The sequence below is a fragment of the Bos grunniens genome, chromosome X (assembly GCF_055505025.1).
Source record: "Bos grunniens cultivar Pamir isolate PY7600 chromosome X, Bosgru_T2T1.0, whole genome shotgun sequence".
NCBI classification, from domain to species: Eukaryota; Metazoa; Chordata; class Mammalia; order Artiodactyla; family Bovidae; genus Bos; species Bos grunniens.
The window spans coordinates 74,788,187-74,801,606 of record NC_141194.1 but is presented as its reverse complement, the minus strand read 5'-3'; the positions used below and the strand labels follow the sequence as shown (position 1 = coordinate 74,801,606).

Genomic DNA, 13,420 nt, shown 5'->3' with positions numbered 1-13,420 from the left:
TTTCACTTTCATCAAGAAGCTCTTTAGTTCTTTGCTTTCTGCCATAAGGGTGGTGTCATCTGCGTATCTGAGGTTATTGATATTTCTCCAGCTATCCTGATTCCAGCTTGCGCTTCATCAAGCCTGGCATTTTGCATGATGTGCTCTACATATAAGTTAAGTAAGCAGGGTGACAGTATACAGCCTTGACGTACTCTTTCCCTGATTTGGAACCAGTCTGTTGTTCCATGTTCAGTTCTAACTGTTGCTTGTTGACCTGCATACAGATTTCTCAGGAGACAGGTCAAGTGGTCTGGTATTCCCATCTCTTGAAGAATGTTCCACAGTTTGTTGTAATCCACACAGCATAGTCAATAAATCAGAAGTAGATGTTTTTCTAGAACTCTCTTGCTTTTCCGATGATCTGGCAGATGTTGGCAATTTGATCTCTGGTTCCTCTATCTTTTCTAAATCCAACTTGAATATCTGGAAGTTCATGGTTCCCATACTGTTGAAGCCTGGCTTGGAGAATTTTGAGCTTTACTTTGCTACAGTGTGAGATGAGTGTAATTGTGAGATAGTTTCAACATTCTTTGACATTGCCTTTCTCTGGGATTGGAATGAAAACTGACATTTAAGAGTCCTGTGACCACTACTGAGGTTTCCAAATTTGCTGGCATATTTAGAGCAGCACTTTCACAGCATCATTTTTAGGATTTGAAATAGCTCAATTGGAATTCCATCAACTGCACTAGCTTTGTTTGTAGTGATGTTTCCTAAAGCCCACTTGACTTTCCATTGCATGGTGTCTGGCTCTAGGTGAGTGATCACACCATTGTGATTATCTAGGTCATGTAGATCTTTTTTGTACAGTTCTTCTGTGTATTCTTGCCACCTGTTCTTAATATCTTCTGCTTCTGTTAGGTCCATACCATTTCTGTCCTTTATTGTGTTCATCTTTGCATGAAATTTTGCCTTTGTATTTCTCATTTTCTTGAAGAGATCTCTAGTCTTTCCCATTCTGTTGTTTTCCTCTATTTCTTTGCATTGATTGCTGAGGAAGTCTTTTTTGTCTCTCCTTGCTATTCTTTGGAACTCTGCATTCAAATGGGTATATCTTTCTTTCCTTGTCTTCTTTGCCTTTCACTTCTCTTGTTTTCTCAGCTATTTGTAAGCCTCCTTAGACAACCATTTTGCCTTTCTTTTTCTTTGGGATGATCTTGACCACTGCCTTCTGTACAATGTCATGAATCTCCATCCATAGTTCTTGAGGCATTCTGTCTATCAGATCTAATCCCTTGAATCTATTTCTAACTTCCTCTGCATAATCGTAAGGAATTTGATTTAGGTCATACCTGAATGGTCTAGTGGTTTTCCCTACTTTCTTCAATTTCAGTCTGAATTTGGCAATAAGGAGTTCATGATATGAGCCACAGCCTTGTTTTTGTTGACTGTATAGAGTTTCTCCATCTTTGGCTGCAAAGAATATAATCAATCTGATTTTGGTATTGACCATCTGATGATATCCATTTGTAGTCTTCTCTTGTGTTGTTGGAAGAGGGTGTTTGCTATGACCAGTGTGTTCTCTTGACAAAACTCTGTTAGCCTTACCTTACTAACAAAGGTCCCTCTAGTCAAAACTATGGTTTTTCCAGTAGTCATATATGGATGTGAGAGTTGGACTATAAAGAAAGCTAAGCGCTGAAGAGTGGATGCTTTTGAACTGTGGTGTTGGAGAAGACTTTTGGGAATCCCTTGGGCAACAAGGAGAACCAACCAGCCCATCCTAAAGGAAATCAGTCCTGAATATTCATTGGAAGGACTGATGCTGAAGCTGAAACTTCAATACTTTGACCAGCTGATGCAAAGAACTGACTCATTGGAAAAGACCCTGATGCTGGGAAAGATTGAAGGCATTAGAAGATGGGGACGACAGAGGATGAGGTGGTTGGATGGCTTCACCAATGGAATGGACATGAGTTTGTGTAGGCTCCAGGGGTTGGTGATGGACAGGGAAGCCTGGCCTAGTGCAGTCAAAGGGGTTGCAAAGAGTTGGACACAACTGAGCGACTGAACTGTCTGAGCATGTTTCTTCCACTGTGGCTTGCTGCCAATCTGCAATATTTTGTTCATTTTACCTGCTTTCGTGTTCTGAATGAAGATGCAAAGGAAAGGGTGGAGGGTTGATGTAGGGATCCATTGCTGGCCTATCCTTTGTTTTGCCAGTTTCCAATTGAATGGCTTAATAAGAATAGCATAATTCCATCCTACTTGTCTATTTAATGAGTCCTGGGAAACATGACTGAGTAATTGATTGACATATTTCAAACAATCACCCAGTATTTCTCAACCCTCTCTGAAACCATTGCATTGAGGCTCTTGAAATCCTTTGTAGCGCTTAATCACTGGGTATTATAAGTCTTTCCAGTGTCCAAAGCAATCTGTCACTTTTGCTTTGCCTTGTCTTATTTTGGTCATAACAATCAAGACCTTCAGGAATGAGCTTTCTTCATACTAATTATATTTTCTCTTCTTTGGGATTGTAAAAGGAATAAAATGGCAACCATTTCTTGATGCGGATCCACTTGTATTTAACTGAAGTTTTGTGATTGTTACAGGCATGCAGGGACACATGAGTTGCTAATTTAAAGGATTTGTTCCCCCGGAACCAGATTCCTGCATGCAAACCCCCTCCGTTGTGCTTCTCTGTAAGTCTTAGAGAGGAACGTGTGGATGGAGAAGCTGACTTACACATCAACCTTTCAACCCTTTATCTACATGGCTGGGAAACCACCAAGGTAAGGCTTTGATATCTATCAGTAGCTGCTGCTGCTACTAAGTCATATCAGTCGTGTCCGACTCTGTGCGACCCCATAGATGGCAGCCCAACAGGCTCCTCTGTCCCTGGGATTCTCCAGGCAAGAATACTGGAGTGGGTTGCCATTTCCTTCTCCAAAGCATGAAAGTGAAAAATGAAAGTGAAGTCACTCATCGTGTCCAACTCTTAGCGACCCCATGGACTAGCCTACCAGGCTCCTCCATCCATGGGATTCTCCAGGCAAGAGTACTGGAGTGGGTTGCCATTGCCTTCTCATTACCTAATTTGGGGACAGTTGACATAGGCTGATTGGACTATAAAATGTTATATCTTGAGAGGATTGTTATTATTAATATTATCAATGACTAGAAATCCCACTAATAAAGAAAAAGCAGAAGGCAAAAGAGGACTAAGAAAGGCCATACTGACTCATTCTATTCTACCCAAGTTGCTGTTCTTCTTCATAAGGGATTGTTTGTTGATTCATACCAGATGGTATAAAATCTCCCTGTAAACGATGACTAAGGTAATACCTGTAGAAACCTTTATTATTCTCTTCCTAACCATGGATTCAGTCAAAATTTATCTTGAAAAAAACGAACAAACAAACAAACAAAAAAACAATGAAAAGTATTTTAAATGATCGTCTCTATTTTTTTTAATTAGTTCTCATTTCAACTAAATGATTTTCCCTAGATTGAATATTTCAACAAAGGAGTCATAAAACTCCTGAGTATCATACCATCAAAGCTTGAAATTACAGATAATAAAATGGATTAAAATGATAGGAGGGTTTCAAAAGTTGGGGAAAAAAACTTAAGAGTTAGAGGGGATTATTGTAGAAATATGAAGACAAATATGTGAATTCTAAGAACAAAGAAGGGAATGATGGTCATAGAGATATACACTGCCAGGAGAGTTAGCAATTTCTAATATATACATTATAGAGATTATTTATATATAATATATATTATATTTATGTATGTGTGACTCAGTAGTAAAGAGTCTGCCTGCAATGCAAGAGATGTGGGCTTGATCCTTGATTTAGGGAGATTCCCTGGAGAAAGAAATGGCAACCCACTCCAGTATTCTTGCCTGAGAAATTCTATGAAGAGAGGAGCCTGGCAAGCTACAGTCCATGTGGTCACAAAAGAGTCAGACATGACCGAGCGACTAAACAACAACAACAACAACTATATATATATGGTTTACCAGGAATAGAGGGAAGGAAATAAAATATTGGAGCTTCCTATCTACCTTTCCTTTCCCCAATAATTTTTTTTCTAAAGAAAGGAGGAGGAAAAGGATTATTCAAGAAGAGGAAAAGAAAAAGAAATGAAGCATCTCAAAGCTGTCAGAATTCAAAGGTTACAGATCAGATTGCAAAGTGTCATTGAATGAGGAGATATTAAATTTGAACATTGAGCAGGGGGAGGGAGATATGAAAACTCAAAGAAAGAGAATGTGGTGGGTTGAAAGCAATGGTGATATATCATGGACATAACATCATTAGGGAAGAGAGTGCACATGGGGAAGAAGAATTAACAGCTTCAAAATTATTGTTAGAAAGTTATTGGACTTTTAAAACATGTGAAATCTTTTAGCTCACTCAAAACATTTTACTGCTAAAAAGTTGATCAAAATTAAGTACCTCTGAAGTTTTGAGCTCATGGTTTGGGTTCACAAGAAAAATAAACTCGCAATTGGAATCTTATTTCACAGCAGTCTACTCATCCCCATATTATTCACTTCACAGAGCAGAGCAAGCACTGAATATGAACTGAGTAGCCTTAGGTTTTCTAATGATTCAACCCACTGTTAATGAAAATGTAACCTTTTTTATGACTGCCTTAAGTGATGAATAATGAACTACTTTATTTACCTCTCTCTATACCTTTGTATCTGGTTACAGTAAACTGTAAACTGTGCTCTTAGGTACATTCAGAAATAAGGGATTCTGGTTTGTGAACTGCTTTATCCTTAGGTCCATTTGTTATTTCTATCTCACAAATATAAGCCATGAGTGGGCTTTGAAATGAGAAGCAGAGAGCTACCAGAGGAAACACTAGATTGAAAATAGGGCTGCCTAGTTCATTCACAACCCCTAACTCCTATCTCTTTTCCTCTACTTGCTGAGTAATAGAAGAAAATCACTAAACTGCACAGTGCCTGCTACTTTACACTCTATAAACTGGCAAAAAAAGAAAGTGTTCCACATCTTAATTGCACACTTTTTGAAAAGCCCAATCTGCATCATGTATTCAATAAATACTTGTTGACAAAAGTGTCAATTTTCAAAGGGAATCACAAGCTTCAAACTGAATCCTTATACTGCCACTTTTGTTCCTCTATCTTTGTTTTCTCAAATTACAAATGAAGCCTACCCTCCAGAGCTGCAAGAAATAAAAGTCAAATCAGCCCAGGGACCATAGCCACGGAAACAATAAGTAAAATCTAGACACCAATTAAGCATTATATCTACTCCCCAATTATTCCGTCTAAGACCACAGCATTCTCCTATGCTGAATATCCAAAGTCTCAGTCAGTCATGCCTGACTCTTTGCAACCCCATGGACTTTAGCCCGTCAGGCTCCTCTGTCCCTGGACTTCTCAGGACAAGAACACTGCAGTGGGTTGCCATTCCCTTCTCCAGGGAATCTTCCTGACTCAGGGATCAAACCCGTGTCTCCTGCATTGCAGGCAGATTCTTTACCATCTGAGCCACCAGGGAAGCCCAGGCTGGATATGCAAAGAAGCCAACTAAAAGGAAAGCTTGAACTTCATCTATTACCCAAATAGAGAAATTCTTTGAATACATATTTGTATACACTCAACTTATTGAGATAAAAGGTTGAGCCAGGCAATTTATATGTTTGGTAAAGTGTTTGTCAAATTAAAGCTTACACCAGACTTCTAATTTCGATTGCAGCTTTAAGAGAATTTATTGATTGTGAGAATATTTCTTCAAGGGAGACAGTAACATTTGCCTTAATGGATATAATCTTCCCCAGGATTGTTGAACAGGTTATTAATTTTAAATAATAAGAAACTAAAGACCTGTATATAGAAAACTATAGAACACTGGTGAAAGAAATCAAAGAGGACACTAATAGATGGAGAAATATACCATGCTCATGGATTGGAAGAATCAATATAGTGAAAATGAGTATACTACCCAAAGCAATCTATAGATTCAATGCAATCCCTATCAAGCTACCAACAGTATTCTTCACAGAGCTAGAACAAATAATTTCACAATTTGTATGGAAATACAAAAAACCTCGAATAGCCAAAGCGATCTTGAGAAAGAAGAATGGAACTGGAGGAATCAACCTACCTGACTTCAGGCTGTACTACAAAGCCACAGTTATCAAGACAGTATGGTACTGGCACAAAGACAGAAATATAGATCAATGGAACAAAATAGAAAGCCCAGAGATAATTCCACGCACATATGGACACCTTATCTTTGACAAAGGAGGCAAGAATATACAATAGATTAAAGACAATCTCTTTAACAAGTGGTGCTGGGAAAACTGGTCAACCACTTGTAAAAGAATGAAACTAGAACACTTTCTAACACCATACACAAAAATAAACTCAAAATGGATTAAAGATCTAAACGTAAGACCAGAAACTATAAAACTCCTAGAGGAGAACATAGGCAAAACACTCTCTGACATACATCACAGCAGGATCTTCTATGACCCACCTCCCAGAATATCGGAAATAAAAGCAAAAATAAACAAATGGGACCTAATTAACCTTAAAAGCTTCTGCACATCAAAGGAAACTATCAGCAAGGTGAAAAGACAGCCTTCAGAATGGGAGAAAATAATAGCAAATGAAGCAACTGACAAACAACTAATCTCAAAAATATACAAGCAACTCCTACAGCTCAACTCCAGAAAAATAAATGACCCAATCAAAAAATGGGCCAAAGAACTAAATAGACATTTCTCCAAAGAAGACATGCAGATGGCTAACAAACACATGAAAAGATGTTCAACATCACTCATTATCAGAGAAATGCAAATCAAGACCACTATGAGGTACCATTTCACACCAGTCAGAATGGCTGTGATCCAAAACTCTACAAATAATAAATGCTGGAGAGGGTGTGGAGGAAAGGGAACCCTCTTACACTGTTGGTGGGAATGCAAACTAGTACAGCCACTATGGAGAACAGTGTGGAGATTCCTTAAAAAACTGGAAATAGAACTGCCTTATGATCCAGCAATCCCACTGTTGGGCATACACACTGAAGAAACCAGAAGGGAAAGAGACACGTGTACCCCAATGTTCATTGCAGCACTGTTTATAATAGCCAGGACATGGAAGCAACCTAGATGTCCATCAGCAGATGAATGGATAAGAAAGCTGTGGTACATATACACAATGGAGTATTACTCAGCCATTAAAAAGAATTCATTTGAATCAGTTCTAATGAGGTGGATGAAACTGGAGCCTATTATACAGAGTGAAGTAAGCCAGAAGGAAAAACACCAATACAGTATACTAACGCATATATACGGAATTTAGAAACATGATAACAATAACCCTGTGTACGAGACAGCAAAAGTGACACTGATGTATGGAACAGTCTTATGGACTCTGTGGGAGAGGAGAGGGTGGGAAGATTTGGGAGAATGGCATTGAAACATGTAAAATATCATGTATGAAACGAGATGCCAGTCCAGGTTCAATGCACGATGCTGGATGCTTGGGGCTGGTGCACTGGGACGACCTGGAGGGATGGTATGGGGAGGGAGGAGGGAGGAGGGTTCAGGAGGGGGAGCACATGTATACCTGTGAAGGATTCATTTTGATGTTTGGCAAAACTAATACAATTACGTAAAGTTTAAAAATAAAATAAAATTTAAAATAAATAAATAAATAAATAATATTTGAGTTTCAATCAGTGCATGCATCAGTAAATGATTCTGCATGGCCTGAGTTAGTATATCCCATTCAGAGAAGAAAAACTTTACTTACATGGGCATTAGCATTTTCATTTTTACTGCAGTGATATATCATTCATTTTTCCAGATTCTGAGAAATGCTGCTGCAAAATGCACTCCAGATATCAGGTGAAAGCCCATGACTTGCCTATAAAAAGCTGCTCATTTAAATACAAATATCAGCTAAAAGGCAAGGGAAATATGTTTCATCATCTTTGCCTATTCGTTCACCCTCTCCCAACAGACTTGATACCTTCTCATTTTCTGTGTGATTATTAACTGCAATTTCTGATGCAGTGCTTGGTCAGTAATTAAGACAGATAGGTGAGAAGGATTCTAGCACTACTAGTTGACTCCAATGACTCAGAAAAAAAAATAAGTGGCATTGATTACAGCAGCTGCAATGAATTATCATTTAGTCTCTGATAATGTAGACTGTAAATGATTGTGTAGGTATGAGTTATGAGGGAGAAAAGAGACCTAGAGATAGAAGGAGAGATGGAGAACTAACAGTGATTCATGTCAAGTATAAAAACATAAGAAATTTTTAAAACAATTGATGATAGTCCATAAAATAAGCCTAACTCAATACTAAAAGAAATTATTGTGCTTAATGCTACCAAGTATTTTTCCTTAAAAAATCCAGTTTGGATAATTTGTATGACTTTTCATTTTAGAATTTCTAATATAGGTGTTGGACAGACCAGAACTTAAGCTAGAAAATTTTGAGGTGAGGTAATAAAACACCTCCTTGGAAGGAAAGCTATGACAAACTTGTGTGTACTAAGTCGCTTCAGTCGTGTCCAACTCTTTGCAACCCCCTGGACTGTAGCCTGCCAGGCTCCTCTGTCCATGAGATTTCCCAGACAAGAATACTGGAGTAGGTTGCCATTTCTTTCTCCAGGGGATCTTCCCGACCCAGGGATTGAACCTGTGTCTCTTATGTCTCCTGCATTGGCAGGCGGGTTCTCTACCACTAGCACCACCTGGGATGCCCTAGACAAACCTAGACAGTGTATTAAAAAGCAGAGACATCACTTTGCCAAGAAAGATTTGTACTATCAAAGTTATGGTTTTCCCATTAGACATGTACAGATGTGAGAGTTGGACCATAAAGAAGGCTAAGAACTGAAGAATGGATGCTTTCAAATTGTGGTGCTGGAGAAGACTCTTGAAAGTCTCTTGGACTGCAAGGAAATCAAACCAGTCAATCCTCAAAGAAATCCACCCTGAATATTCACTGGAAGGACTGATGCTGAAGCTCCAGTATTCTGGCTACCTGATGCCAAAAGCCAACTCATTGGAAAAGATCCTGATGCTGGGAAAGATTGAAGGAAGGAGGAGAAAGGGAAAACAGAGGATGAGATGGTTGAATGGCATCACCAGTTCAATGGACATGAGTTTGAGCAAACTCTAGGAGAGAGTGAAGGCTAGGGAAGCCTGACATGCTATAGTCCTTGGGGTCGCTAAGAGCCAAACACAACTTAGAAAGACTGAACAACAATAAAAAATAAAAATTTAAAAATACCTTTCCCTTTCCCATCTATCACTTGAGTTAATAAACATCAGGGACAAAATGGATTTGTTGATTTAAACAAAAAGAGCTTACAGAATTGTGTTTATGGAAAATAATTAAGCATACTTTGTACTTCAGTGCTTTCAATTGATAATATGAGCATTCACAAATAGGTTTGGATTTATCCATAGTATTAACATTTCAAAATGCCATTTTTAGCACATGTGTAAGTCACAGAATATAGCCTAATGATTTGATTAGTGTAGAAATGAATGTGTCTCTACAAGGGCTGTGCAGAGGCCTGGCTAGGCACATCCTCATTTGGCCTTTCCTTGTAATGCACAAGCACTAATTGGATATTGCCATGAATGTAGGATTGAAAGAGACACTGAACCTAGAATATCCATTTGCCCCTAAGTGCTAACCAATGTGATCCTTTTACTGGTTTACTTATTCTTTCAGTTTATTTTTTTTTTTTAAGCCAATTTCAGAGGCCTCTTGAGTATATACATAATGAATAATATAGGCCTATTTGTCTGGCACTTAATTACTTGCCAAACAGGGAGAATCACAATATTAAGGAGGGAAAGAAAGGAGGAGATATCTCCAGGAAGCATTTGATAAATTATAGAGGTTCTTTACGTTCACTGATTATATGTGATAGGGAATAGCATTTGATAGGTAACAACAGAATGAGAGAAAAAGGAAACTGTGTTGCTGCTATCAATCTTCAAAGAAGCTCAAGAGAATCTGGGCTTCTGCAGGATGATTTAAAAAGTACTGGCATGCATACTGTTATGTCTGACTCTTTGTGACCACATGGACTGTAGCCCACCAGTTTCCTCTGTCCACAGGATTTCCCAGGCAAGAATACTGTGGTGGATTGCCATTTCCTCCTTCCGTTCATCTTCCTGATCCATGGATTGAATCCACATCTCCAGCATTGCAGGGGTATTCTTTACTACTGAGCCATGGGGGAAGCCCAAAGAGTACTGGAGAAGGCCACAAATCTATCTCTCAAAAGTCTTCCATAGAATCTGAAAGTATCACACTTTGAGGTTAAGATGTGGGAGGCTCTTATCACAGTCCTAACTTACTACCTCAAAGCAGAAATTCATTAGGCTTTTTTCATCTATTAATGGCTTAATATGGGTTATTTTGTCAGATCAATTTCAATCACCTAGCAAATCCTTGAGAGAAAAGAATACAATAATAGGTGAGGGTTGCTAGTGAGAAACAGGAGGATAAATATACAGAATATAAATGATTACTCCATCCAAATATGTTTTAGTGGGGAAACTGCTCAGTTGAGGGAATGATATAAAGAAAGTGGAGGCCTAGGCACTGTATGGGCAGAGGCTAGAAGAGCAAAGGTAGAGAAAGAACACATGAGTTCAAGGCCAAAATAATCTTTTCTCTCTTTTGTAGCTTAGCTGAACATACTAGCCTAGTCTAATATACTGTCTTCTGTCTATGGCAGCAGACACCAGACTTTTTGTCATCAGGAACAGATTTATTGGAGGACAATTTTTCCATGGCCGGTGGGTGTGGGAAGTAGGGGGAGATGGTTCAGGTGGTAATGCAAGCAACAGGGAGCAGCAGTTGAAGCTTCACTTGCTCGCCTGCCACTCACCTCCTCCTGTGCTGCCTGGTTCCTAATAAGCCTCCATGGTACCAGTCTCTGGCCCTGGGGTTAGGGACCCCTGGTCTATAGCATCTATTTTTTTCAGCCTTTGTTGAGCAGATGGTGGCCATGATAGTGAAAGGAGACATTTAGTAATTCCCAGGCCACCTTCTCACTTTTTTGGTCCTTTTCTTTTCAGGTTCACTTTCCAGGTTTACACTCTGTGATCAAAAAAAAATGCTAGGACATTGTTCTTCATTGTGATCACAGAGTATAAACCTGAGGAGAAAAGTCTTGAGAAAAAGTAGAGTATAATATCAATTAATTGGAAACACTTTTGTCAAAATCTTTGGGTTGGTTAACAGACTTCTTTGTGAAAAGCCACGTGTAAGGAGATAATCAGCTTGTAGAAATTACTTAATATTAATCTTGTCTTCACATGACATCTGGCCATGAAGAGCAGTGGCATTGATAAAGAGCTAGATGTTGTATACTGTGGTTAATTCGTTACTGTTTTTTTAACCCCTGAACACTCTCATTTTCAGGCTGGAATTAATAAGGAAAAAATAAAAGACATTTCATTTGTGTAGTCCTGAATAGAGGATTGGAAAAAACAAAGGCATTCCTGGTGTTTCATTGAAATGCAGGTTCTCATCCTCTTAGTTAGATATCTCTTATCACTATAAAGTGGATTTTTAGTTATTTGCTTTTTGGAATTAGCATTCTATTTGATTTAACACTTGGAAAAACTGGACGGACTCTCCTGAAAATGTACCCAAATTATCAACAAGATGGAGACTCAGCCTTAACACAATTATGGCTACTCTGCCTGGAGAAGAGAACAGTAAAGGATAATATAGTTGTAGTGTACAAGAAAATATAGGAGGGTTATGTAGAGAAAAGGTAGAAGCTGCCCACTTGTCTTCTATTACTATGAAATAGTTTACAGAGAAAAAAACAACTTAATTTTAAAGAAGAACAGATCTTAGTTGGCCCAAAAATATTTTTGAGGATCAAGTTAAAACATATTCATGGGAATGCAAACTATGTGAGAAAGGTTGGGAAGTCTCTAAGAGTTCTTGAGAGATAATAGTCATGAATACACAGGAATTTGCAATAATACTCTTTATAACTTTTTATCATAAAACTTTTTTTGCCTCACTGGGAAGCATGCCAAACCTTAGTTCCCTGACCAAGGATGGAGCCCATTGCCCCCAGCAATGGAAGCATGGTCTTAATCACTTGGCCACCAGAGAAGTCCCTGTTATAAAATATTTTAAAATAATGAAAAAGAATAATGATACCATTATTTTCTTTTTAAAATTTTTCTGGTAATCTTAAAATGAACACTGTAGTTTTTTATAATTAGATGAAAAGTGATTAAAAAGTATTAAAGTTGAGAAAAATTACCTCTATTTTCTATAGATTGGGGATTTTTATATTTTCTCTCCAAAACCTCTTTGACATTCTTGTCTAGTTTTTGTTTCTGTCTGCCCTCCTCATTTAATTAAGATTTTTAAAGAAGTATTCAATAACTTTTAAAGTAACAATGTACTGTATGAAATGCATGGATACTAACATAACCAAAGCAGAGCCTCTACCTTCATATTGCTTAAAGTCTTATGAGGGATACAGAGAAATGACTGAAATAATGGAGTAATTATCACAGCAGAGTTGTGAATAGGCTGTTATAGAAGCAGAAGAGTGAAGTCTTGGAAGAAGTGAAGTGAAGTGAAGTCACTCAGTCATGTCCGACTCTTTGTGACCCCGTGGACTGTAGCCCACCAGGCTCCTTCGTCCATGGGATTGTCCAGGCAAGAATACTGGAGTGGGTTGCCATTTCCTTCTCCAAGGGATCTTCCCAACCCAGGGATCAAACCCAGATCTCCCGCATTGCAGGCAGACACTTTAACCTCTGAGCCACCAGGGAAGATTGGAAGGGCACTTAATATCAAATCTGCAAGAGTTAATCTCAGTGAGATAAGTAGGAAATGTCTTAAGTAAAAACAAAAGAAGGGAGAGCATTTCAGGCACAGAAGTCTATTTACAAAAGCAGAGTTGTGAAAGGCCTGACCATTCTAGAGAATGATAAGAAGTTCAAAGAAAGGAGGAGTCAAGTCTGACATCTATGTTTCTGGGTTAGGGCATTTGGTTGCTTGAGGCCATTTACTGAGAATAGAAGCAAAGGGGGAGGAACTGTTCCAACACTTTGAGGTTGGAGTTGGAGGTTGATAAATTCAGTTTTGGTTATGCTGAATTTGAGTAGCTGAGAGAAGTTCAAGTTGAGATATCTAATAGTTTAGAAAGGAAGTCTGGATTGAGGATGAAGTTTATGATATATTGTTGTTCAGTCACTGTCATGTCCAACTTTTTGTGACTCCACAGACTGCAGCACACCAGGCTTTCCTGTCCTTCACTATCTCGCAGGGTTTGCTCAAATTCATGTCCATTGAGTCAGTGATGCTATCCAACCATCTCATCCTCTGTCGCCCCCTTCTCCTCTTGCCCTCAAACTTTCCTAA

At 38.6% G+C, this 13,420-nt stretch overlaps 1 long non-coding RNA gene across 1 annotated transcript in view; it reads left to right on the top strand.

Moving 5' to 3' along the window:
- Nucleotides 1–10,706, top strand: part of LOC147340720 (uncharacterized) — a 121,838-nt gene extending 111,132 nt beyond the window's left edge. Inside the window, exons 2-3 of the long non-coding RNA XR_015158378.1 lie at nt 2,598–2,777; nt 10,129–10,706. This is a non-coding gene — a long non-coding RNA (uncharacterized LOC147340720). The remainder of the gene's footprint in view (nt 1–2,597; nt 2,778–10,128) is intronic.
- Nucleotides 10,707–13,420: the final 2,714 nt, after the last annotated feature.